A 26,553-nucleotide genomic window follows, 5' to 3' on the forward strand; every position below is an offset into this window, starting at 1 on the left:
AATAATCCAACAAGTGTAAAACACTATCTGTGGAAATCCTGACAAATTTAGCCATTTGGCATGACATCCAAAAATGCATATAGCAGTGTTTTCAATGTACTCTTTCAAATGTCATGACAGCTGTCCAAATTTGTAATTTTAAAGTATATTTTCTGTTATCACATACATTTGCTATACACTCTATCAAATATATGACTAATATGTAAAAACAAATATGTTTGCTACTCAGATGACTCATGCTCTTTGAGATGTTAGAGATTCTTTGAAGGCCCAGCAAAAAGCCTTTGTGGTTGGAAAGACGGACCCAAGGCTAGCATTGTTTTTCTCCAGGGGGTTTGTTCAGGGGTTTGTTTCCACTTGGGGTGGGAAGAATGTGTCACAGAAGTACCACAAATCATCATGCAGATAAAGAAGACGCATGTCAGCTGAAAGACCTGAGAATGGTTCTTTAAATTATTCATTAATTCATTCATGCATTCATTATATAGAAATGTATTGCCGGTTTGCTCACTCAATGAGTATTTATTTATACATTTTATTTTATTTTATCCCGTTCCCCACTCAGGACCTCTCCCCTCCCTATGTACAAAAGCTCTGTTTCCATTTTTTCCTTCTATTTTCACTTTTTTCTTGTCCCTTCCTTCCTTTCTCCCTCCATTGTTCCCCTTCCCATGTGAACACTTTCTTCCCATTTCCCAACATCCATTATACATCTCAGTCCTTATTTCCACATTCAGTTTCTCACACCAGAGAAACAATGTGGTGTTTAAATATATGTGTCTAATTTATTTCACTTAAGAGTATGGTCTCAAGGTCCATCCATTTAGGCATAAATATCTGAAACTCATCTTTCTTTAAGGTACAGTACCACTCCCCAATGAGTATTTATTGAACACCTACTATGTGACTTTTATTATTATGACAGGTGGCATAAGGGGATAAACATGAAACAAAAACTCTTAATGTTTCATTTTGTTAAGGAGCTGAGTGAGTTTTTAGAGTTGCCATGACAAAATATTAGAGATAGTTTAAACAGCATACTCTTATTTTCTAACAGTTCTGAAGGCCAGAAATCTAAGGTAAAGGTGTCAGTGGGTATGGTTACTTCTGAAAGCAGTGAGGGAAGGATCTATTTCAGGCCTCCTTTTTCTGTAAGTTGTAGGTGGCTCTAGATGAATTTTTTCTTCTGTTTTCTGTGTCTTCAGTCTTCAAGTGATCCCCCAACCCTGTGCATCTCTCCCTTGCACTCTCTCTCTCTCTGTGTGTCTAAATTTCTTCTACCTGTAAGGGCATCAGCCACGTGGTAGCTGACTCACCTGATGACCTCATTTTAACTTATTCATCTCTCTAAAGACCCTATCTCTAGATAAGTTCACATTTGGAGGTATTTAGGGTTAGGAATTCAATGTGATTTTGGGAGGAGGTCACAACAGAGGCTTAAAAAATAGTAGTTTCTACACTGTATGTTAGAATACTTCTGATCTGCCATTGGCCCTGCTGCTTCTACCAGCAAAAGGGCCTGTCTTTCACTGTTGCTAATGACCATGCCATTTATTTTTAAGCAATGCTAGTTTAGACAATACCAGAGCCTGATAACATAACAGTTTAATAAACCTAACTTGTCTATGTACATGTAAAATTTCAGGAGCTGGACATGGAATGCAGACACAAATGAGAGGGTTTAGATTTTAGAAGCTCCCATTTGAAACCTAAAGATCTTGGTTGGGGCCAGGAGTGGGAATCAAAGGTCTCTGTGATGTTTTCTAGAATAATGAGAGGCTATGAAATCTGGGTGAATAGAGGAGAGAGCCAGTCAGTATAAGGTCTAGGTGATGGTACAGGAGAGTTCCAGAAAGTCAAAATCTGGAATCCCATATATGTGACCCATATAATTCAGCCTGCCCAAGGACAAAGAAGGAAAGAACCAAAGAGGACTGACAGGTGGAGCTTGTGGAGAATGTGTCATGCAGCCTACATGGGGGTTGGATACACTAGAAGGACTTGGCAACATCCATAGACCAGATCCTTAGACTACTGTTCTTGGAAAGGACAGTGTAGAAGCCCAGGAAAAAAAAAAAAAACCTTGAAGGAAAGCCCAGCTCTGAGCAGCCAGAACTGAGGAGTAGGGGCCTTGTCCTAATTGTCTCATTTTCCCAAACCTTGTCATCCCTTGGCTTTCTTTTTTCCCTCAACATCTTCCCATCTTCACTCTTCTGGTGTTCTCAGCTGACATCAGAAAAATCTTAATCTTTCTCTAAAACCTATGAGCTTTATTATGAAACTCTCAAGTTAACATGCTTCCAAATACAAAGGTATACATGTTAGGCAGTGGAGTCACGTGGTTGTCCTTGAATTGCTTCTTGACATACTCTCTACTCATGACATTGATTAAGCTTTTCTGACTGCTATTTAAGGGGACCACAGAGTTTAGCCCCTTTTCTTCAGAAGCAATTCTCAAACTTTTATGAGCATGGAAACTGCTTGAGTCTCTCATTAAAATATGGATTCTGAGCCACAGGGTCTAGGGTGGGCCAAGATAGGTCCCTGGACGCTCTTGGAGTGGAGCGGCTTCAGGTTTCGTGTGCCCACCAAGCCCCAGCAATAGCTTTGACCTCTGGTTACAGAGCTCAAGGCTGAGGTTCCTGAGGTTAAGAGCAGAGGGTGCCTCTCTTGGCTACTGCCATCGCCTTAACTTTTGCTAGCTCCTGTATTCATTAGCCAGGGTTAGAAGGAAATGAAAAATAACAATAGCATTCTTAATTGGATCCCTGAAAGAGATACTGCATTTCCACTGATTAAGGCAATTAAAGGTGCAGACACTGCTTCTCCAAAGCTGACATCTTCAGGTGTCTCATAACAAAAATTAATACCACTGCTAGCTGTGCCACCTAGTCATGCTGTAAAGTAAATTAATTACTGCATCCAAACTAATAATAACAGTGCAGGCAGAGTTGTAGCAATCTTATGGCTTACCATTGGAGACTGAGCAGGGACTTCTGCCTCTCTGCTACCCATGAGCGCAACCCAGCAATTGCTGACTGTAACATTTCTATTGTATGGTTTATGCTAAATATGCATATCTTAATTGCATTAGTCAAAATAATTAGCTAATATATTTTTGCATAATGACGAGGTAAGCAAATATCACCATAGCTCAGTGGTTCTTGCATGAGTAAATTTGGAAAATTAATAGACTCCCAATTTCCTAATTATCTGTCTTTTATTCCATGCTCAAACAAAGAAATGCTACTGCATACTCCTGGGCATCATGTAATTTAGTTTGCACCTTGAAAATTTTAAAGCACCTGTGTTTGTTTTCTCCCCCTTTTGCAGGAAAGTGATATAAAGGAAAAAATACAGTTCCTTCCTTTGATCACCCTTACCTTGAAATGTGAAGGGATCTGGATTGATACATTTTAATTTCTACATACAAGTGGGACCTTCAATTATAAGACACCTTTAATGCATAGGAAAGCTATTATAAAATTAAAATAGTCATCAAGATTCTTTCCAAAGTGTCAGTGCATAGTAGTCACCCAAGTTGCCCAAGGAAAGGTGGCATTTCTTTCTACCTCTTAAATCTACCAAATCTGTCTCCTCATTTCCTCACATGTACTGGACATTTCCCTGCCTTTGAATACAATAGTATCACTCAAGGACAGTGTGGCTGAAGGAGAAGGCTTTATGGGTTCCATCTAAGTTCTTGGGCCTGTGATTGTGAGCAGGGCTAATGTTCTGAGCGACCCACAGGATATCCTTATTTAAGAGAACCCAGCCATTCCTGTGAAGATGTCATCTCTTCCTCACTCTCCATGAGAAAGCATATCCTTAGCATGCTAATCGAATGCAAAGGAGTGCAGAAATCTGCCCAAGAGGACATATGAGCAATATGCTAATATCCTATACAGAGCTTGAAAACACTCTTGCCTTGTGCCTTTTTGATGGCAAGTTTCAGGCCACCATTTAAAAGGAAGAATGTGCTGGGGCTGGAAGCTCTCTACATCTGGATGAACTCCTTGCTCCAAGCTTGAAGCCATCAGTCTAATGATAGTCAAGTCATTTACGGGAACAAGGCATCTGGGTGAGGATTTCCCTTAAGTTTCTGATGAGTCTTTAGATATCTGGTAGCTTATGGGAAAGCAATCTGTAACCTGATGAGGGAAGAGATCTTCATTGATGTCATTTTGCCTCTAAGCAAGCAAGCTCTGATCAGATCAATTCCCTCAGCAGCTGCAGTATTTGTCAGGATTCCAGCCTTGAGACCACTTGGGCTGCCTGTCAGCAAACCCTTATAGTTGTCTGGAGTAGGTAGCAGGTGTAGGCTGAAAAATTCTCAGCTCTTCTATTCACTTCCATGCTCACATGAATACTAGCAACCATGGAGAAAATATATGTTAAGTAAGTTTAATTTGTGAGTACGAGTATAATAAACATTCATTAAGATGGGGATGGAGATGAAGACATACTCATGGTGTGTATGTATAAGGCCATGAAATCATAATATCCAGTGTTATAGAATGAGAGCTGGTAAAGGAGGAAGAAATTTGAAAGACAAACTCTGAAGTATAAACCTTGGCTAGTCAACGGGAGAAGGAAAGGTAGATATCACTAACCAAATTCCTGTAAGGGCAGTTGGATATGGGGCAAAATGAAAGCCATATAAGAGAGCTGGGAATTGAACTCTTAGAAAGAAAGAAATTTAATAGGATAAATCTATTGGTAAGCTTTTTAGTTGCTGGGACCAAATACCTAACATCCACAAATTAGAGGAGGAGAGGTTTGTTTTGGTTTATGGTTTCAGAGGTTTCAGTCCATGGTTGGCTGGCTACAAGGGAGAAACATCATGGTAGAGGGGTATGGTAGAGGAAAGCTGCACAACTCATGGCACCAGCAAGCAGAGCAGGCTGGAAAGAGCCAGAGAGGAAGGGGCCAAGGATCAGATATAGTCCCCAAGGTCACACTCCAATGATACCTTGTAATGGCTCATTCAGCTATGAACTCGTTCAGTTCATCACCTACCAAGGAGTTTCTAATGTAGTCAAATTGACAATCAAGATTAGCCATCACAAGGAACAAAGGCCAAAGGTAGATATGCTGAGAGAAGAAGTGAAGGGCAAAGGAAACTGGCTGTATATCCCACCTTTGCTTAACTCCGCAGGGTCCTAACATGAGGCAATGTCTTGTATGCTAGGAATTTAGCCTTGAGGCCCCATGAATGAAGGGACATCCCATATGTGATGGCAGGTCACAGAACAGCAGGTGGGAACATGAGAGGAGATCAGGGTAGAGGGAACAGGGCCAGGACATGCTTGACATTTTCAGCGCGATCTAAGGAGTTTGAACTGAGTTCTGAGAGGATCCTGGAGCCAGTGAAAGGCTTAAAGCAGCACAGTGCATATGTTCAACAAGTCACTTGGAATACATGAAAGATATATTCTTTGCCTTTGAAGAGCTAATATTCAAGAATGAATAATTGAGTACCCTTTAAAACCTCAAATAGTAGATTAATAATAGAGAAACAATATGTCAGAGAGGTAGAACATGGTAACTTGCAGATTTTCATGGACTAGAAATATCAATATTTGTAGTTAGAGCTGATTAGAAATGCAGAAGCTTAGGTCCACTGAAGTAGAATCTGAAATTTAAGGAGATCTGGATCAGAATATTTGCAAAATTGCCAAGTGCATGGCCTTCATCAGAGGGCAAAGGAAGAGTAACTTTTGTTTAGTAGAGATTGCTTTCATTGTCTACTAATAGTTGGGTGCTTTGGGGATTCATAAGAGCCCATGATAGGCTCCCTATAAAAGTGGAAGGGATTCTTATGAATGAGGCCAGGACTCTCACTTTCTGGGTCCTCCTTTTACCTGGATTGAGTATATTTAAAATTAAGTTCAATTTAAACAACAGTAACAGAGTAATCCAAACAATAAAAGTACCATCTTACAAAATATATAAAGTAGAAATTTACAAATGAATTTCAAGTTCCATACACATATAAAGAATGGAAAGACATCTGCAAGAAAGTTTTTCTCAGAAGGTTTTTGTGGTCTTAATGATACGTAGAAGAGTTTTCACTGTCTGATTGCTAGGATTCCATCAAATTCAGAGCATAGCTTGACAATTTTCTTGGTATCTGTATAATGGTGCAAAAAAAATGACAAGAATACATCAGTTTAAAAAATAGATTCTTTTTTATTTCTGCATTGGGTGGCTTTGATAGCAAAATTCCAAAGCTATTAGGAACTCTCCTTCTTTCCTAAATTAATAGCTTCAAACAACACTTTATGTTATTTTGTCATTCAAGTGTGTTACCAGCCTCAAGTAAGCAGTCCTTCTGTTCCACGTGTTTGAGAGATTGCAGTCGTGGGTCCCACCCAATTGGTTATGTTTATTTTTTTATGCCTCAACATTGTGTCCCATTTTTGGATAGGAACGGGAAATGTTTGGACTTTCCTATTTGTAAAATATTTAGTGAAGCCAAGGTTTAAAATGTTCTGCAGGAAAAATAAAATCATTATGTGAACCTTTAAAAAAAAGTGGAAGCAGATAAAAGGTAGGACTATTAGATTCTACAGGAACTTGCCTTGTAAGAACTTGCAAACTTGAGAACGGAGAAAGGACTGATAGTAAAATTATGTAGTCCTGTTTGTTACACACCTGAGTTCCTGCCACTGCAGTAGTTAGACTGGATTAAACTTTGGGAAAGGCAGATAATAGGAGAAGCAGGATACAGAATTTTTTAGGCACAGCCTCCGTGTGGCACACTCTGCTTTAGTAATTAGATGAAAATATAAGTTAACTAAAATCTTTAGATATGAATGAGACCTTTCCTTTCTTTCTTTGATTGGTCTACCAAACCAGTAAGCAATGCAGGCTTCCTGGCAGAGCTTTTCTGGCCTTGTGAGGATTGAGTGCTGCCAACTTTTCTGCTCTCGTGAATCCCAGCCCGCCCCCATGCTGCACCCATCATGTTCTCCGCCATTTGGGAATGGTGGGTCTTCCCACGTGGTCCTCCTCTTCTTCTCCACCCAGTCACTGTGCTCACATTACTCCTTCTTGTAACAGTCCCTCCCACTGCTTTTGCTTATCATTCGGAAGATACTTGCTCATGCTTCCACTCTCATCTCACACATCATTTCTCTTTTATGGCAGAATTAGACACATCGCTCTCTATTGTTCCCTAGTGCCTTGGATGTTGTTCCGTTTTATCCCTTATTAGCTTATTATAACTAATAGCTATGATACGTGCTTTATGCTAAACTCACTCCAAGTTCCTTGATGCAAATAGCATGTCTTACTCATGTTTTCCAATCATTACACTTTGGACTTAATAAATAAATGAAATTAAACTAAGGAGGGCCTCATATGCCAGGTTGGAAAAATTCACTGTGCAGTGCCTGGAAGGAAAATTCAGTTATAGAATTGGGTAAGATGCACTGACTCCATTCACATGGTAAGAAGTAAAATTAGTGAGGAAATGTGAGCAGAGAGAAGAAAGAACTTCCGTAAAGAAAACAGCAACAAAAATCTGCATACTCACTTGTTTTGTGGTAAAAATATTTCATCTTTGCATCTGGAGATTTGGCTATTTTAAGAGACAGAAATGCTATATGTTTTTTCCCCTTTGAATTCCCCTTGGCACACTCTTCAGTAACCTCAGTAATTGCAAAAAATTACTAAGGGTGGCCTTACAGTTGGGATTACTGTCCTGGTGTGTCCTGATGATGTATGGGTGTGATTTCAGGTGGCTGGGCATTTACTCATCATTTCTAAGATTGTTTTTACTTAGGCTGTGGGGACCATGGGGAGATGTCATATTTACAGTATGAGCAGAGATGTGGGTCCCGAGCACTTGCCCACTGACCAATGGCTGACTCCATGGCCTATTTTCTTTTTTGGTTACATAGACAGAGCATTTGAGTTGCTTCTGCTTCTTTTGTTTATTGGTGTTGCGGAAACCTTGAGATAGAAAATGTACACATTTAGCAGACTCTAAATTGCCTTGTTTCTACTTTGAGCTGGATTTCAAAGTATTATTTATTGCAATACAATTATTAGAGCAAAGAATAAAGTCAAGGACTTTCATTATCGATTCCAAATTTTAGGAACCATGCTGTGTATTTGGCAAAGGAATTCTGTCTGGGGGAAGTTGGAGAGCTCCCAAGACAGCATTCCTAATATAGGACCTCGGTTCCCACTGCAGCTTTGACTGGATATGGGATTCTTAATTCAGGTCCCAATTTTTTTTTGAATGTTATACTGGGCTGTTAAACAGCTGCTGTGCTTAACCACAGATGTGGGTGCATTTTATGGTTGTGATTCCTGTGTGTATGTGAGTGTGTGCATGCCAATAAACAAACAAGTATATTTTAAAAAACAATATTGACACAGTGTTAAAACTGAAATCTTTGCAGGCAAATCAGGAAATTCCAAAGTTACTTTCCTATAACAGTATCCTCTTAGTTCCTTGTATGACCTGTATTCTGAACCACAACTATTTAATTCCCAGAACACAGGGAGACTATTTGAGGCCTAAACTGGGCAAGATAAAGCCACCTTATGAATTATCTGATTTCTGAGAGACTTTAATCTTGCATCTCAATTTCCTATTAACAAATTGAACTTTGATTTAGAACAATGGAAGAGAAACAAACAAAAAGGGAATCAGCAAAGGTATCTCCATTTATAAGTCAAAAAACATGTCTAGTTTTAGTCTCCAGTTGATAATCTTTAAGCAAATGGAAGCTAAAATGGGAGAGGAAATATTCTTCATCTTCAGCTAAGCATTCATTGTTTAAACCATCCACACTCAAAAATAGGAAACCATTTTTCTTCAAAATTGGCTTCTATTGCATTCCTTAATGAGGACAACAATCTTGCCAAATTTGAAGTTCACAGCTTCAGTCATTTCTGAATTGCAGAAGCACAGATAAAACATCTTAATATTTTTTTATGATGGAAAAAGGCAATTTTCCATATATAGGTGCACAGTAATATCTTTAGATATATCACATCTAAGTTTAGATTTGAATGGGACCTCTGGCATCTAAGTGCTGGGTGCTGGGTAACTAACATGAACGACTTTTGTTTCTGTCGCTTTGTGCTTTCTTCTGGCTACTCTTCCACCTGGACCATTTTCATGGCCTTTTATCAGGGTGGAGTGGATTGTTGACAGGTGCTGATGGGCTGGGAGTCATAGTCTGCTCAGATGCCTTGCACTTAGCATGATGCCCCCTATGTACTTGAGCTTTCATCTTACTGCTTATCATATTTCTTCCTTCCCCCAACCCCCCTCCCACTTTCAAAATCTTCTGAGAGTTGCCAGATAATAAGAGACAAATTGTGCAAATTAAATGTCAGGAAGTGGTGCATTAGTAACTGAGCTCTTTGCCATCAATGGTACAGCCGATTCCCCTCTTTCTAAGCCAAATACTTCTCCAAATTGGAGCAAGCTTAATGAATTTCTTTCTTTTTTTAAAGTTAAGTATGACAGCTGCTTATTTTCATTTTTGTTCATCTGGTGAAACCAGAAGGGGCCCAAAGAAGTCATTAATGTCCACTGTGTAAGGGCTCTAGGAAATGCGTTGAGGGTAGAATGCATGAACAGTATTGTTCACCATATGTAGGCTCAAAACATCCTTATGTTCAGGGTCCGTGGGTAAGGGAGGGAGTGTGTTATAATTAACTGTATAGTACATATGGTGGACTAGAAAGTTTACTCCTTGGAGACTAGTTGAGTTATAAAATCAAACAAACAACGAAAACAGAGTCAATTAACAATGGCTCTATCAAATGTTGTCATATAGCTCCTGTGGTTCATGGGGAAGCCCCAGACTTGGGAAGCACGGGCATGTCCTGCCTCTGGCTCCCAGTTTTCTGGATAGTAGAAGAATAAGCTGCAGCAGATGAAGTTAATGGGCTCAGTTCACAAGATGCAGAGGAGGGTATGGTGGGGGAGGGTGCGAGAGAAGAAGGAAGGAGGGAGGGGAGGGAGAGAGAGAGAGAGACAGAGAGAGAGAGAGAGAGAGAGAGAGAGGCTATGACTGACTTCATCTCTTCATCTGCCCCAAAACACTTCATTGGGGCACCACCGAAGACCACTAGAAAGTCCTACACATAAGTCTTTCCCTAGAGCCCAAGTTCCCTGAGGGTCATCTGTCCACTGTCCACTCCATCGCACTCCAGGATCTCCAAGAACTGGTTTGAACCTCCATGAGTGCTTCTGCAACTCTAGTCACACTGCTTTTACTAGGATCCTGCAGCTCTGAGTCTCGCTGATGAATCTTTGGCAGAAAAAGATGAGTCTGACCTATGGCTCATGTCACAGTAGACAACGAGTATTTTTCATCTGACCCACAGCCTTTCTGCTTCTAAATCACGTCGCTTGCCAAGAAGTTAGATGTTGCCAGATCCCCTACCTGCAGCAGAGTCCGGTTTCATAAACACAAGGGCCTTCCATCAGGCTCTTTTGTATCTGATACCTTCCAGATATTTCTTGAGATAATTTAACATACATATCTTAACAGGCATATTTACAAAAATGCAGGTTCTGCTTTTGCACTGATTGTGATATGACTTAATCATGTCTGATCACGTCAATAACTTACTCAAGAATCTTCAGTGGAGAGGGCTGGGCATTTAGCTTAGTGGTTCCATTGCCTGCCTCACACACGCAAGGTCACTAGCTCAATCCCCAGTTCAAAAAAAAAAAAAAGGAATCTTCAGTGGCTTCCTATAGTCCTTAGGATAAAGTTAAAACTACCAGCAGGGTTTAGATGACTTTTCTTTCTCTAGACTTCTTGCCTTTTTTGCCTCCTTCTTTCTCTAGTATACCTACTTTGTGCTCATATGTTAACCATGTGAAGTTTTTAGGGCCCAGAGAGTTCTCAAAGCCTGGCATCATCCTTTGCTTCTGCACTCCTATCTTTCTATTTAGTTAGGTATCCCTGCTACAAATTTATACACTCATGAGTAGGCCTTTGCACACTTACTGCCACATATATCATAGTGCTTGTATTTGCTTGGTTCTCTGCTTTTCCAGCTACATAATAAGGGCTCTGTGAGTTTAGGAACCATTACATCTGTGTTGGTCGCCCATAGAATTATATATCCACCACCATGCTTGGCAGAGTGGCAGTAAACATTTGTTAAATGTTTGAATGTATTGTTTTTATCATAGATATTAAGATTAAGCAAACATTTAGATGTGTTTGTCTAATGATTCTTTTTTAAAAAATGTAATTAACACTGAAAGTTTATCTCCTCTCTAATGCATCTTAATGTTATCTTGCTTTGACCTCTTCCTTTCTTCTATGAGTTTCAAAATGGACTTTGGGATCAAAGCATTAAAGCTGTGACCATAAAAGTTATGAAAGGAAAGTCTTTAAAAGCAGCAAGTAAATATATGAAAAAATGCTCCACATCACTGGTCATGCAAGAGATGCAGATGAAAACAACACTGAGATTCCACCTCACCCCACAAAGAATGGCTGCTATCAAGATATCAACCAATAACAAATGTTGGAGGAGTTGTGGGGAGAAAGGAACCCTTCTTCATTGTTGGTGGGAGTGCAGACTGGTTCAACCACTATGGAAATCAATATGGAGATGCCTCAAAGAGCTGGGACTAGAGATTCCATTTGACCCAGCCATCCCTCTGCTGGGTGTCTTTCCAAAAGAATTAAAAGAATTATACCCCAGTGTTATATGCACACCCATGTTTAAAGCGGCACAGTTTGTAATAGCTAAAACTTGGAAACCATTTGCCCATCAGTTGGAAACTGGATAAAGAAGATATGTTTTTTATATAAAATGGGATACTCGACAGCCATAAATAATGATAAATTAGATTCATTCATAGGTAAATGGATGCATATTGAGGGTATACTCCTAAGTGAAATAAATAAGTCACATGTGTAAATACCAAATAGTTTCTCTGTTGTGAAAAACTATAATAGTACATAAGATCCTAATGAGATAATTGACAATATGAAATAGGAAGAAAAGGGCTAAAGGTGTGGGGGAAGTGGGAAGGGTAGGGGAAAGGTAATAAGGGAAAAGAAAACAATATGAGAAAATGAAAAAATGGAAATAAAGTATTTGTAAATGGGGAGGGGAGGAGGGGGTGAAGGGAGGACAGGGACAAGGGGAAAAAATGAGAACCAAGACCTGTCATGTAAAGGTACAAGATCCCAATAATGAATGTAAGTGTACTGTATACCTAAAATGGACCAATAAAGAAAAAATAAAGAAGGGAAAAGTCTTCAGAGTCCTAGAGAACACTGTCCATGGTACCCAAGATTTACGTTTGCTTTGTAGTTAGTACCAGCTTCTAGAAAAACCCTGGGATCACTTGAGTCTGTAACACTTGGACTAAGATGTGCCTAGTTCAGATAGTGAAGGAGAGAAGACAGGAATCAAAGGAATGTGATGTTTGTAGGCTTACTGTACTGACGGTGGTGTTCAGCTGGAAGGTGAGACGGCGGCACAGACAGTGTGTGGGATGTGGGACACTGCATTTGTGTGTGTGTGTGTGTGTGAGAGAGAGAGAGAGAGAGAGAGACAGAGAGAGAGACAGAGAGAGAGAGAGAGAGAGAGAGACAGACAGACAGACGGAGGGAGGGAGGGAGAGAGAGCCTTCAGGCAAATAAGAAAGGTGCCACCAGCAAGTGTCACCTTTTAGATCTTCCCCAGCGCATCTCAAAGGTCAATCCCACGTTGCTCTGAGATGACAGGTAGGAGGAAGAGCAAGACACTTAATTGTGCTTTGGTTTGTTTAGCTGTCCAGCTTGCTATTATGTAGTGATCAGCCTGGTCTAAACTCTCAGGATACATTATTAATATTAAGTGGTTAATTGGACATTCTTTGATTTTTTTTTTTTTTTGCCAAAGGGAATCACAGAAATATCAGATATTCCTCTGTATATGTGGAGCACGTTTCCTCATTTACCATCAAATTGGGTCTAAAATTGTCCTCTGATCTTGTTACTTGTTTTTAAAGCATACAAAGTCTGAGTTTCTGAGCCATGTTTATTCCAATCCCTCTTCCTCCCTTCATCATCCCAGTTTCTACAGTGTTTGTGCTCCTATGACAGATGTGTAAATTGTGCATGTTTTGTAGAAGAGAGACTAGGGGGAAAATAGAAAGACTGGTTAATGGCCAGAGAGGATTTACCCCATATTTAGAGTCTCACTTTCAGTGACTAGTGAGGGTGATGCTTCTGGAGTGTATGAACCAGCTGGTATTAGCAAACGTGTGAAGATCTGCTCATGGACGGGGGGGAAGAGAATGTTTATGGGTGTGTTGCAAATTCTGTTAGATGCAACTGGTTTGATTTGCTTTGTTCATCTGCTTCAGTGTTTGCAGCAATTTGAGGTCATTCTCTCCCCTCTCCAGCATATTTGGTGAAGTCTTCTAATACTGTGTCACTCATGTGACTGTCAGCAGTTTGAGTCGTGTGTTCCTTTCACACTGGGAAATCTTTTAAAGTCACTGCAGGATATGGAGTTGAGTTCTATATTAGGCTAGTTTAGAAGAGATAGATGAAGAAAACAGAGTCAAAGATGGGGGAACATAAGAAAAAAGACAGCAAGAGAGAGATACAGGAGACTCAAAGAGAGAGATGGAGTTAGAGATACATAGACCGAGAAGAGATACCCAGAAAGGAGAAAGACTGAGAGACATGGAGAGACACAGCTAGAGAATGAGCAGGGCGAGGGGGAGAGAAGAGAATTGGAAAGTATGGAAATATGGAAAAGCAAGAAGGGAGGGAAGTGGAGAAGGAAAGAGAATCATAAAAATGTAGAAAGAATCTGGAGTACTGAGGAAAGGAGAGGAAAGAAAGAAAAAGAGGAAAAGAAGAAGGAAAGAATACCGCATGAATATACAGTCTTAATTTTGGCCTTCCACGATAGTTTGGTCTTAAAGATGACCCTTATGTGCATAGATTTTACTAACAAAACAAGTCCAGGAACTGAGCCTTAGTTCTTCAGAGCAATTACATGCACTGAAGCAAGAAGGTGGGTAAAAAGATGTCTTAAAACACAAACCTCTGAAAAATATCCTTATAAAATTCTATCATTTTTGCAATAATTTTTCTTCTGAAAAGTTATCTTTATAGTGAATTTCATAAATTAAACTCAAGTTTCTCAAAGTGGTATCAATGGAAATAATTCCCTTTCAAAGGATTTCAAGTTCTCTTTCTAAAAAAAGTGTCTGTGTTGGCTCTTGTTCATCTAGGCATTTGCTGGACACCAGCAGGTGCCAAGGCTGTGGGTGTGGTCTAGACAAGGTGGTTCTGTTCACAGTGGAGAGAAACCCTTTCAAGGTAAAGGGGAACTGAATAATGACAATGCTACTCATGCAGGTGTGCACCAATGATAGGCACAGCTACCTTGGGGGCCCATGTTGCTTTGACTGATGCTTTCGGTAGGAATTCATGTCTTTCCTCCGGACTCTGGAAAGATTGGATAATGGCTGTACTGTACACATTCTATCTATGAGCCTGTCCTCCTTCCCTGTTCCTAGATGTCATGGGCTACGCCTCCTTCTTCATTTTTCCATTTCTCATAGTATTCAGTGCTGTCTGCTTAGCAAATATAATGACTTAAATTAAACCTCCCTTGTCCCTCCTGTTTATCTGTTGGATAACTGAGATGTGGGGTTTTAAAAATCTAGTGGGATTTCATGGAGAATCGTAGTCACCTTTTGTCAGACACATGTCAGCTGAGTTTGAAAATCTCACTATTAATATTTTTTCTCAATGTGGGCATCTCTAGAGTATAAAGCCATGAGAAAGGGTGATTCAGATAGAGGTTGTATCTACAAGTGTACTCAGTGCAGATAATTTTTTTTTCAGCTACAGGCTTATTTTATTTTTTCTCATTGAGTTTATTGGTACTTTTTAAGTACACAGTACAGTTACATTCATCATTGGGATCTTATACCTTTACATGGCAGATCTTAGTTCTCATTTTTCCCCGTACCCCTACCCTCCCTTTACACCTCCCCCTCCCTATTTACAAAGACTTTGTTTCCATTTTTCCTTTTCTCATAATTTTTCTTTTCCCTATTCCCTTTCCCCTACCCTTCCCACTTTCCCTACACCTTTAGCCTTTTTCTTCCTGTTTCACACTGTCAGTTATACAATTTGGATCTTATCTACACTTTTAGTTTTTCACACCAGGGAAATTATTCAGTATTTACACGTGTATCTTATTTATTTCACTTAAGAGTGTGACCTCAATATACATCCATTTTCCTATGAGTGACTCTAGGTTCTCATTCTTTATGGCTGAGTAGTACTTCATTTTACAGAAAAAAACACATCTTCTTTATCCAGCCTCCAACTGATGGGCAATTGGCCTATTTCCAAGCTTTAGCTGTTACAAACTGTGCTGCTATAAACAAGGATGTGTATATATCATTGTCAGTTAATATAATTTTTGATCCTAAGCAAAAATCAAAGTTAAACAAACCAAAACCATAGGAGGGAGCACTGTAAGCCATCTTCAAGAAAGAAAAAAAAAAAAAAAGATCTCAAGTTCCGTAGTTAATTTTTACAAATATAGAATGGTTTCAACAACTCCATTTGGTTCAACAACCAACTGGCTGAGGGTTTAACTTCATTATAATGCTAATGGAAAATCATGTTTGAGGGCCTTGGTGTAGTCTTCACTTTGTGTCTCTCTTGAATATTCAAGAGCATGTTATAATGAGGTCCTGGTGAGCAGAGAGGAGTTAGCATTTCTTTTTAGGTATGGATGAAGGGTACATCCATTTACTGAGATGGATGGGAAAAGAATGAGGTGGATATTACGTGTTTAAATAGAGTAGAAATAAATAGCACTTTTTAATACTCTTTGAAAGTGCAACATTCCTAAATGGAATCTAAAAACAGTTCTTTTTTTGGGGGGGTGGGCACTGAGGATTGAACCCAAGGTCTAAGCTACATTTTCAGACTTTTTTATGTTTTTGAGACAGGATCTCAGTAAGTCACTAAATTGTGCAGCCTGGGCTTGAACTTGATCCTCCTGCCTCAGCCTCACAGAGTTCCAGGATTACAAGTAAGAAGTGCTTTAATGTTTCTTCTGTTAGTTCTTTCTGAAACTATGAATCATTTCTTATAGGCTTCTCTCTCCCTTGCAAGTGGAACATTTCTATTCCGCCATAGTGAAGAAACAAAAAAGTGAGCTGGTAAGGGCCATGTGGTTACTCACTAACACATACACTAATGCATATGTGTTCCATTTAAAGACACTGCATGGCATTGCACCAAAACCATGACTCTTAAGTTCTTGTCTAACACTAACCAGTGGGGTACTTACTTTGGCAGCACATGTACTAATACTAACCAGTGGTTAGAACTTGGATAAATTTCCTAACCCTTGGGGCTTAAATTTTCTCGTCTGAAAAATTATCGCACTGCATTCAGGAATCTTCATGTTCCACCTAATTGTACAGTTCTGATTCATGGAATGGAATCAGAAGGAACATAGAAACCTTGATACTTTAAAGCCATCTCAAATTTTGTTTTATAAAAAAAGAAAAGAAAAATGAAGAGGAAAATATATAGTAATGGATAACAATGAAAAGACTAAATCTGCTAGGTGAGGGAGCTCCAGTTCCTGAAGCTTTAATAAAGACTTTTGGAAGAAAATATTCCCAAAGCAAGTTATCCCCTTTGGAATGTCTAGAATAGTATTAGCTTTGCTTGTCTTTGTTTTTCTTCCCCTACATGCTCTCTCGGAATTGATTCAGAGAAAGGACTGCACCCGGAGCACATAATAAACACCTCCAGGTGAGGTGGGGAGGATGGGCAGAAGCAGGAAGGGGATGAGGGAAAATCAATTGCTTGGTGCTGACAACTCCTTCTTGTAATAACAATATTCTGTCACATTGCATTAGCAGCACTTTGCAATTGTATGTGTTTTTGCTAACAGGCTGTAAAAGTGTAATCATATGAGCACTGAACACATTGTATTAGTGGGAATGATTCAGGGGGATGTGTGCTTTATTATACCAGTATGGCCATAATGTGTTGCTTACTGAAGTGAGACTTATCATTTTAGTGAAAGAATATTTATTTATTTGCTTGTGGCACTGTTGTCTCTCAGAGAAAGCTGCTATAGTTCTGTTGGGAGTGGGGATTTTTCTCCTATTCATCTTTGTCTCCACACTGTATATCAGAGCAGCATGGCCCTGAAAGTGTGATTTAAAGAAATCACTCAGAGTACGAACTTCTCGACCATCTGAGAAAGCAATGGCTCTGCACAGATTTCCAAACATTATTTTAAAGCTGATGTGACTGATGCTGCAAAGCATCTTCTGCAAAGGAAGTGGAAGGAACAAAGGGGAAGGGATTTCACAACCGTGTGGGAACGACTATGGGTTGAAAAAGCACACCCCGAAGGGTATGCTGAGAAAATGGCAGCTAGAATTACAGACAATATGAACAAGGGCACCCGTTATTCTAAAGGTTAGATGTTTTTGGCTTTAAAGAATTTTACTAGAATTTAACTATTTCTGTCCACTTGGAATGATTCCAGATGGGGCCTTCTCAGGCTCCTGAGCTCTGAGCTCTGGTAACACGGGTAGTTCCATTACTCTTGGGACATTAATTGTACATTGAATTGTGTGTGTGTGTGCGTGTGTGTGTGTGTGTGTGTGTCTGTGTGTTTGCCTCCTTCTGTGGGGTGTCAGTCCTTGAGCCCACATGCCATAACTTAGGCCGCTCTTCTTCCCTTCAACGCTCGTTACACTTGTCTCAAAGTATTCAGCAAGCACCTCTTGGTTGACTCATCTCAACTGAAATTGAGTCTGTACTTAGAGCTTTTGCTAGAGTCTCCACCCATAGGGCCAGAAACTGGGTGGTTTAAACAATAAACATCCATTGTCTCCCAGTCTGGAGGTCAGAAGTCTGAGGTCAGGGTGTCAATAGGCTTTGGTTTCTCTGAGCTTCTCCAAGCTCCAGCTTCTGTGGTTTGCTGGCGTCTTTGATGTACCTCTGTTTGTGTGTAGATCACTCAGATTTCTCCCTTCTTCACGGGCATCTGTGTGTATCAGTGTCCAAGTTCCCTCTTTTTACAAGGACACCGGTCAACATATGACCTCAACTGTTTATATGACTCTATTCCCCAGTCACATGCTGAAATCCTTGAGGGCTAGGACTTCTATCTATGAATTTCAAGGGACAAAATTCAAAACATGACAGTATTCTGCCTATGACAGTTGTTTGTGGTACACATTTTGAGGTGAGTAAGAATTTCCCATTTATATCTGAGGGTGCTCACCACATGACAACAATCTCCAATTTTCGGGAGTTAACACTCACTACTCCTACTTTTCATGTGGCAAATGTTGCTTTAGGTGCTTTAGGCACATAATTCATTTTATCCTCACAGAATTGTTGTGAGGTAGATACTATTATTATCCTCATTTTACAGATGAGGAAGGAGGCACACAGGGGATAAGTAAATTGTCCCAAATGACACAACTGATTCAGATTTCAAACTGGCACAATTTAGCTGATGAATATCTGTGTTTAACCTTGTAGTTAAATGTTTCATAGCCCTTCCTAATTATAATTTGGGTAGCTCCTTATATGAATGCTTTTTTTTGGCCTTATACAATTATGCATATTATTTTCTGACTAGGGATTTTAACACAACATACGAAGGTTATTAAGCTTTTTAAAACAGGTAAAATGAGGCACAAGAGGCATGACCTTTTTGCTAGTTTTGAAATGTGTCATTCCCCGTTCAGACCACATCATCCTTTTTGTTGGAAGTGTCACTGAAAACGCAATGGGGAGGCATTCTGGACTTCATATGGGCTGATGGCAGAGGAAGTGAACATAGAGTAGTGTTGACTAGGGACTTGAATTACTGTGCCTCATAGCATGTAGTGACTGTGACCTCTATTCTCACTGACTTCCAAAATTGAAGTGGGTCCCATCTGCTGAACAGAGAGTGCCAGCAGGAGGCTTCAGCCAGGGTGGCATTCGGAGGCAAGGTAATGGAAGAATCTTTGTTCTTAGCAGTTAGTGAGCAGCAAGTGCCTATGTAGTGGTGGAAGCTATGGACATAAGAGGTCCCACTCCCAGAAGGAGGGTCTTGGCCAGGATGGCAGAGGGTAAAGGACACATATTAAGCACTTTTTGAACCCCCAACAAACACCACATGATTTAAAAAAATTATTTCTGTTTCAAAACTAGAGTGTTTGTCACATAACACACCCTTGTGTTTGTGGTTAGCAAAGAGTGGAGTTAAAACTCGAGCTTGTCTACTCCAGATGCATGGACTTTCTTATACTATCCAAAGCTTAGTCTTGAATGCACACCAGGCTCACCCAGGGGCAAGTGAGTCCAGTGTACAAACCTTTGGTGTCTATTGGTCTATTGATGAGTGGGGTTGTGGAGAGAAAGGGGCAGATATTATACACGCAGATGGAGTCTCCACATATGTGTAACCACTTCTGTGTTAATGACTCAAGGGTGTTGACCAGGTAACTGAAGTAAGGATGCAAGTGGGGTCCAAGAGAGACTATTACTGTGCAGAATGCTTTCCTCCCTGAACTTGAAGCCTATTTAAAGCTGCCACCTTGAAGACTGTTTAAAGCTTTAAAGGAGAATTATTATTATTTGATATGTTTCTTTCTGGTTAATACCAATAAGCCCATCTTGGAAATACTGGGTAGAACCATGTGTTCTAGCTAGAAATGTTTGGGGGAGGGAGGTTGTTGGGGGTTGAAAGATGTTTTTGGTGAGTTTAAATCTGGTTCCTCTGCTAACTTCTTAAGTGTATTAATCCTGAGTTCTTCAGGTTTTGAGGACATTATCATTTACAATAAGGAAATTGAAAGTGGGTTGTAGTATGCTTTAGTTCAGGTTTTATGAATTTTCTTCTACTCTATTATTGGAATTCCAGTATTCCTGCACAGTTTCTCTCGGGGAGAGATGAAGTCTTCATCTCCTCTTTGAAGAAACTCTTCAGACTGTGTTCAGTGATAAAACTCAGTGTGGCCAAAACTTTATTTCCCACATGCTAGTTTTCCCCAGAGGATTCTGAACTAGGAGATTTTAAACCAACATTGATGTAGTGAAACACTTTAATCTTTCACTGTTTTATTATTTATTTATGTTTCTGGTTTTAGTTTCTTTTTAAAAATTCATATATGTTTTCAATACACAATAAAAGTGTAAATAAGGATCAAAATGTATAAGTGATATTGTGTAATAGGAAGAAAAGGTCTAAAAGAGTAGAGGAAGTGGGAGGGATAGGGTAAAGGTAGAAAGGGAAAAGAAAAAATATGTTAAAAGGAAAAACATGGAAACAATAACTATGTAAACAGGAAAGGGTGGAGGGACTGAAGGGAGGGCTGGGGAATGGCAAAAAAGTTAGAACCAAGATATACCATGTAAAGGTGCAAATTCCCAATGATTAATGTCATTATGTTGTACACCTAAAATGTACCAGTAAATTTGGTAAAGATAAAACATAATTACATGTGTTTTGGAAATTGATACTTACATATATCACATCTTATAGTAAAATGAAACATTTAAAAATGATCCTTTTGACAGTGCCTTTTGTATGTTTGTTTGCCTGAAGTAAAATCATTCGGTAAAACTTTAGGCTTTGTGGGTGATTACATTATCTTTCCATAGAGTTTCTTACTCTGAGCCAAAAGTAGCTATTACATCTCTGCCCATGATCTCCACTCCACCAGGCATCTGTAAGCAGATGTCCATTCTTTTCATCACCCAGAACAGGGTCTCATTATCTCAGAGATGGGGAAGGGGCTGTGAGTGCAGGTAGGTGTGACTAGTCCTCCACTTAGTGACAAACCTACAGTGTGTCACAGAAACATGCTAATTCTGCAACGAGCCTGTCTCAATGCCTTTATTTAGGCTTCCCTATAACAAGAACAATGGTGTTTTAAAAATCTACATAGCATTTAATTATAATTCAGTTATCTGATGTAAATAATTTCAGTGCCCTTTAATATAACAGATCCCTGGTGTGAAATATCGAACCAATAAGAGATGACAGGTGGCTGTTACTCTGTGAGCTTCACCATCTTTTGCTACCACTTGCTGTGATAAATTAAATAATCCATCCTTCAATGTGAGAAACTCCCTAGGTGGTTCTCAAGGGAAATGCAGGCATTGAGTTCCCTAGGACCAGACAAATGGTGGAATCTTTAGTATGAAGACAGTGGCTGGCAGAGATAACTGATTGCTGTATATGATTTGAAGCTCTTGGTCTGCATTGTCTAATCACCAAGGTTAGTAAGCTCAGGTCAGTACATAGTAATGAGGTCAAAGTTTAGTCTAACTGGGTAGATTTAGTCCTACTTTGCTCTTAATCCTTTTTTCCAGTGGGCAGGAAGAAGTCAAAAGGTGGAGACTAAAGGATGGATTATTTCTTTTTAAAATTAATTTAATTGGTACATTTTAGGTATAGAATATAATGACATTCGTTATTGGGAATTTGAATCTTTGCGTAATCCATCTTGGTTCTTATTTTTTCCCCATGCCTCCGGCCTCCCTTCAACCCCTCTGCCCCTCCCTATTTACAAAGACTTTGTTTCCATTTTTTCATTTGCTCATATTAACTCCATTCCCTTCTTTCCTTTCCTTTTCCCTACCCCTCCCACTTCCCCTTCCCCTTTGACCCTTTTCTTCCTATTTCACATTATCTATTTTACCTTTGAGTTTTTATCTACACTTTTAGTTTCTCAAACCAGAGAAAATATTTGGTATTTACACATACATGTCCTATTTATTTCACTTAAGAGTATCACCTCAATGTGCATCTATTTAGCTATAAATGCCTCTAGTTTCTCATTCTTTGTGGCTGAGTAGTACTCCACTTTATAAAAACCACATTTTCTTTATCCAGTGTCCAGATGATGGAAAATTGGGCTGTTTCCAAATTTTAGTTATCACAAACTATGCTGCTATGAACATGGGTACACATATATCACTGTGGTATTATCCTTTTAATTATTTTGGGAAGATACCCAGCAGGGGAATAGGTGGATCAAATGGGACTTTCAATCCTAGTTTTTTGAGGTATCCCCATACTGATTTCCACAGTGGTTGCACCAGTCTACACTCCCACTAGCAGTGGAGCAGGGTTCCTCTTTCCAAACACCCCAGCCAGCATTTGTTATTGGTTGATTTCATGATAGCAGCCATTCTTTCTGGGGTGAGGTGGAATCTCAGTGTTGTTTTCATTTGCATCTTCTCTCGAATGACCAGTGATGTTGAACATTTTTTCATATGTTTATTTTGCATTTCTATTTCTTTGTCTGAGAAATATCTGTTTATTTCAGATGCCCATTTTTGGATGGGATCTTTAAATTTGGGAGGTCTGATTTTTTAAATTCTTTATATATTCTAGATAGTAGACCTTTGTTTGAGGAACAGCTGGTGAAATTTTTTTCCCACATTGTGGGTTGTCTCTTTACAATGTTGGTAGTTTCACTTGCTGTACAGAAGCTTTTTAATAAGAAGAGATCCCACTTGTTGACTCTCTGTGCTAGTTCATGTGCAACTGAGGTTTTGTTTGAATATAATATGTCAACCTGACACCTTTTGGGAAAAAATAGCTCAAAAGAAGTAGCTACTAATAGTTGACTAATAAAAGGCATTGATGTTTGTTTGCAACGAATGGATGTCATATTGTGGGAAATGTCTTTCAACAAAATTGTGTGGTATTTTATAAACAAAGGTATGTAGATCAGCTCTTTAGGCAGCAAGATTTTTTATTGTTGCTGAACTTGGGGTGGGGTATGAGTAACATCAATTCTGCCTTTCCTTGACTCCATTTAGGCATAATATCCCCAGAGTTGACTCAACTCATGTCTTCCTTGGAAGTATGAAATCTTGTTTTGAGGTTCACAGAGGAAAAATAGCCATAAATATCTTCAGGAGGACCTCAAACACTTGTGTCCCTCTGTTAATTTAGAGTCCTATTGAAGGACACCAGACTTGGTTGAGTATATGCATGATTTAAAAGGTTTAATTTTAAAGCAACTCAAGGTTAAGAGAATGTTGTAGTACAAACAGGGTTTATAGGAACCTAGAAGTTCAATCAATATTTTCATGTCCTTACCAAGTCCCTATTCAGCTATAAGTTTAAGGGAATCTATGATGCAGAGTACATTGGGGTAAACTTCTCATTTTTCATGAACTACAAGCTTCACTAAAAGTTTCCAATAATCGTTCTATACTAATTTTACATTTCCATTGCCCTACCTAGCGTTCCCACCTACCTTGCTACTGGGTTTGGAGTTCATGACATTGTTTCCTCTTAGAAAGCTTGCTTGTCTGTTTATGAATATCCTCCATTCAACACTGAGTGAAACTTTCACTGTATACCTAGATCATTTGCTTTGCACTACTCTAGGGGACTTAATTTAGGACACAGCCTAGAGAAAGAATATGGATTCCATCAGTTGGTCTTAGTTTAATGAGTCCAGTTCTTCTTCCTCATGACCAGTGTTGAGAGGTGGCTGCCTGCATTCGCCATTCTCTCTGTTGTAAGTCTCTAGCCCCCAAGCCATTCCAAAGCACTTTTGACTCATTTAGCATTCTGGCCACTATTTTACATTCTGCTGCATGAAGGCGGTCTCAGAACTGAGTGCAGTCTTCTTCATATGGTTTGACTGGTGCACATGTCAGGAGGACCGCATCTTTTTTAGATACTGTCTCCATTAACAGAGCCTAACCGTGCGCTTCTGCGTCTGTAAATTCCATCACCCAACTGCTCACTTGTGAGCTCACTGGCTAGGAAACTCTTAAATGTCTTTATTCAGTAAGCTTCGAAGATATACTGTTGGTGTTTGGATCTATTTGCAGAACTTTGTAATTATACTTATAAAGCATAAACATTCATCCTACTAATTTTTCATTGTGTCATCCATCAAAATCTTCATCTTCCTTGGGTTCATATTATTTTCAAAATTTATATCTTATTTATGTATCTTTTATAACGGTAGTCATGATACTTACCTTCATGACACATATGTTCTTGTCACCAGTGAGAACTCTGAATGGCTTACCAATGAGGACAAAACAACACATTAGCCATGTGGAACGTCTACTAAGTATACTTACCCCTTAATTCAGCTGTATTTTTTAGATATGTTTTTCAACCAATTAATAACCCTTACCTAATATATTGTCATCTGGTTCATTATCCAGTAATTTATCCAATTCATAAGAATATTATTAGGGATTCTTTTTAGGCATTATATAAACTTATTGAAAGTGGTTTAAGTAGAAATAGAATTATAAAGGTATCAGGAAGCCTCGTATAATTAACTTGTAGGAAATATTGCCAAGCCCCATGGAATTGGAAAACTATTACTGAGCTCCTTTGTCTATTTCCCTTTCTTTTCCTCACTGGGTTGCACTTCTCACTGTGGGTTGACTGCTTAAGTGAGGGTCTTAGTTTCACCTTTTTTAACTATCTGTGATACCAAGGCTGACCCTATTTTCACATGAGACTACTGACCCGGGCCCAATATTATTTGCTTGATTTCTCTTTTCTCTATTTACTTTCCTTTTCTCTCCTTTTGTTCTGTGTCTCTCTGTCTCTGTCTCTGCCTATCTTTCTGTCCCCCCCCCTTTCTTTCTCACCCTCTTCCACCTTCCTCCTTCTCTCTCATCAAATCCTAGTGAAAAGAAATGATTGATTGCTTATGGAACTGGTAGAAATTGGTTTCCTTTGGTCAAGCTGTCCTATCAATTGTGGGTGTGAAACAGAAATAATGGAATCATTTAGTAAGAAGATCTGTGTTTTACAGGGCTGATTAAGCAGGTAAAACTAGGGAGAAAGGGAGATTGATATGGCAGGCATGTAGTCTAGCATGGCACTCTGACAAGTGCATCATTATAATTTCTCCAAAATCTAGACAGATTCTGTCTCTCAAATCCCTAGATGAACTAAATTAATAATGTTATCAAAAGAAGTGAGTTTAATCTGGCAGGATTTATTCTTGGGCAGTTTATGTCTAAGAATTTTACAATATTTTCTAAAAAGATCACAAACCAGAACTTTAACAGTCCATTCTAGAATTTTTTCCTAAGGCCAACTTCAAGATCATAGGTTGGTAATATATAGAACCAAAAATATAGTTTTTATTTGCACATCTCTATTAATTATGATTCCTAAATGATACACAGACAGTAGTTCACCAAACTCCTTTTGAAATATTTTTCATACATGGATGGGTGCATGTGGAAATGTGCTGTCCAGATCCTCCAAAGGATTGGTCCAGCTACCGATAGTCCTCTTAGTACAAATGCTTCAGTTCCTGCAAAGAGGGTCTTGGCTCCAGAGAGCTGACTTGCCCAGGGTTTCGCCCTCCATGAATAGACAGGTGAGGACATGAAGGCTACATAACAGTTTGACTTCATTTTGCTCCCAATCCTAATTCATCCCCATGCTTTCTAGAGATGTCAATGCTGAGGGTGCCCCCTAACAATTATAGCCATGGAGTGAGCTCCATTTCAGTCTGCTTTGAAGACAACTCAACCTTTGGCAATAGAAGAAATTACCATTGTGTAATTTGCTGGTATTTAATCATCTGCTGTCATTTGACAGTTTTTGAATTGCTATCTTATAGTTTATCTAATTTCCTGTGTGTCCATCATGTCCTCTTAACCTAGGCATGAAATGTTTGAGGACAGTATGAAATTCAGTACATGTGCTTTATAATGTAATCATTTCCTAATGTATCATATAGTTTACTTTTTTTTTGTTTTTTTGGTACCAGGGATCAAACTTGGGCCCTTGCTCTCGCAAAGCAGGTGGCTGAACCACTGAGCCAAATCCCCTGCCCTGGTCTGCTTATTTTTAAAACTTAGTATTTATTTCCTTCTTTAGAATATAATCTCTGCTGGGAAGTCACTTTTGTCTTTTGTTTATTCTATAACCCAATATAGAGAATGATATCTGGCACAGTTGATATTTCTTAAACTGAATTAAATTAACAAAGACTTCAGGGATCCATTGCCACTCTTAGAACTTGTCTTAGTTACTCTTCTTTTTGCTGAGATAAAACACCTGACACCCAAAGTTAAAGGAGTTATTTCAGCTCACAGTTTGTAGAGATTTCAGTTCACAGTTGGCTTGATCCAAGGCAGGGTGGCATGGCAGAGGGGTGTTGCAGGGGAGAAACAGTTTTTTGCAGGTAGAAGGCAGCAAGGCAACAGTAGCAACCTTCTTTCTGTATATTGCATCCAGCTACCTGCCTTTTGGGTAGTGCCATCCCAACCCATGGTGGGCCTTCCCATTATCCACATCCAGAACTATGCCTAACTAATCACTGGACTACTTTAGTAGTCACACACACTTAATCTTAGCATATTACACAATTTAATCCCAGCATCACACGCTCTAGAACCAGCCACCTCTGAAAAGCCCCACCTATGAGCAAATGAGGCTTTGAAGGCCAGCTTCATAAAAGAACTGGAGCCTAAATAGAACTGACAGGACAGTAGAAGCAGCTGTAGACAACTCAGAAAGAGCATCTATAAG

Source organism: Fukomys damarensis, unplaced genomic scaffold, assembly GCF_012274545.1.
Source record: "Fukomys damarensis isolate Sample0158 unplaced genomic scaffold, DMR_v1.0_HiC HiC_scaffold_30, whole genome shotgun sequence".
NCBI classification, from domain to species: domain Eukaryota; kingdom Metazoa; phylum Chordata; class Mammalia; order Rodentia; family Bathyergidae; genus Fukomys; species Fukomys damarensis.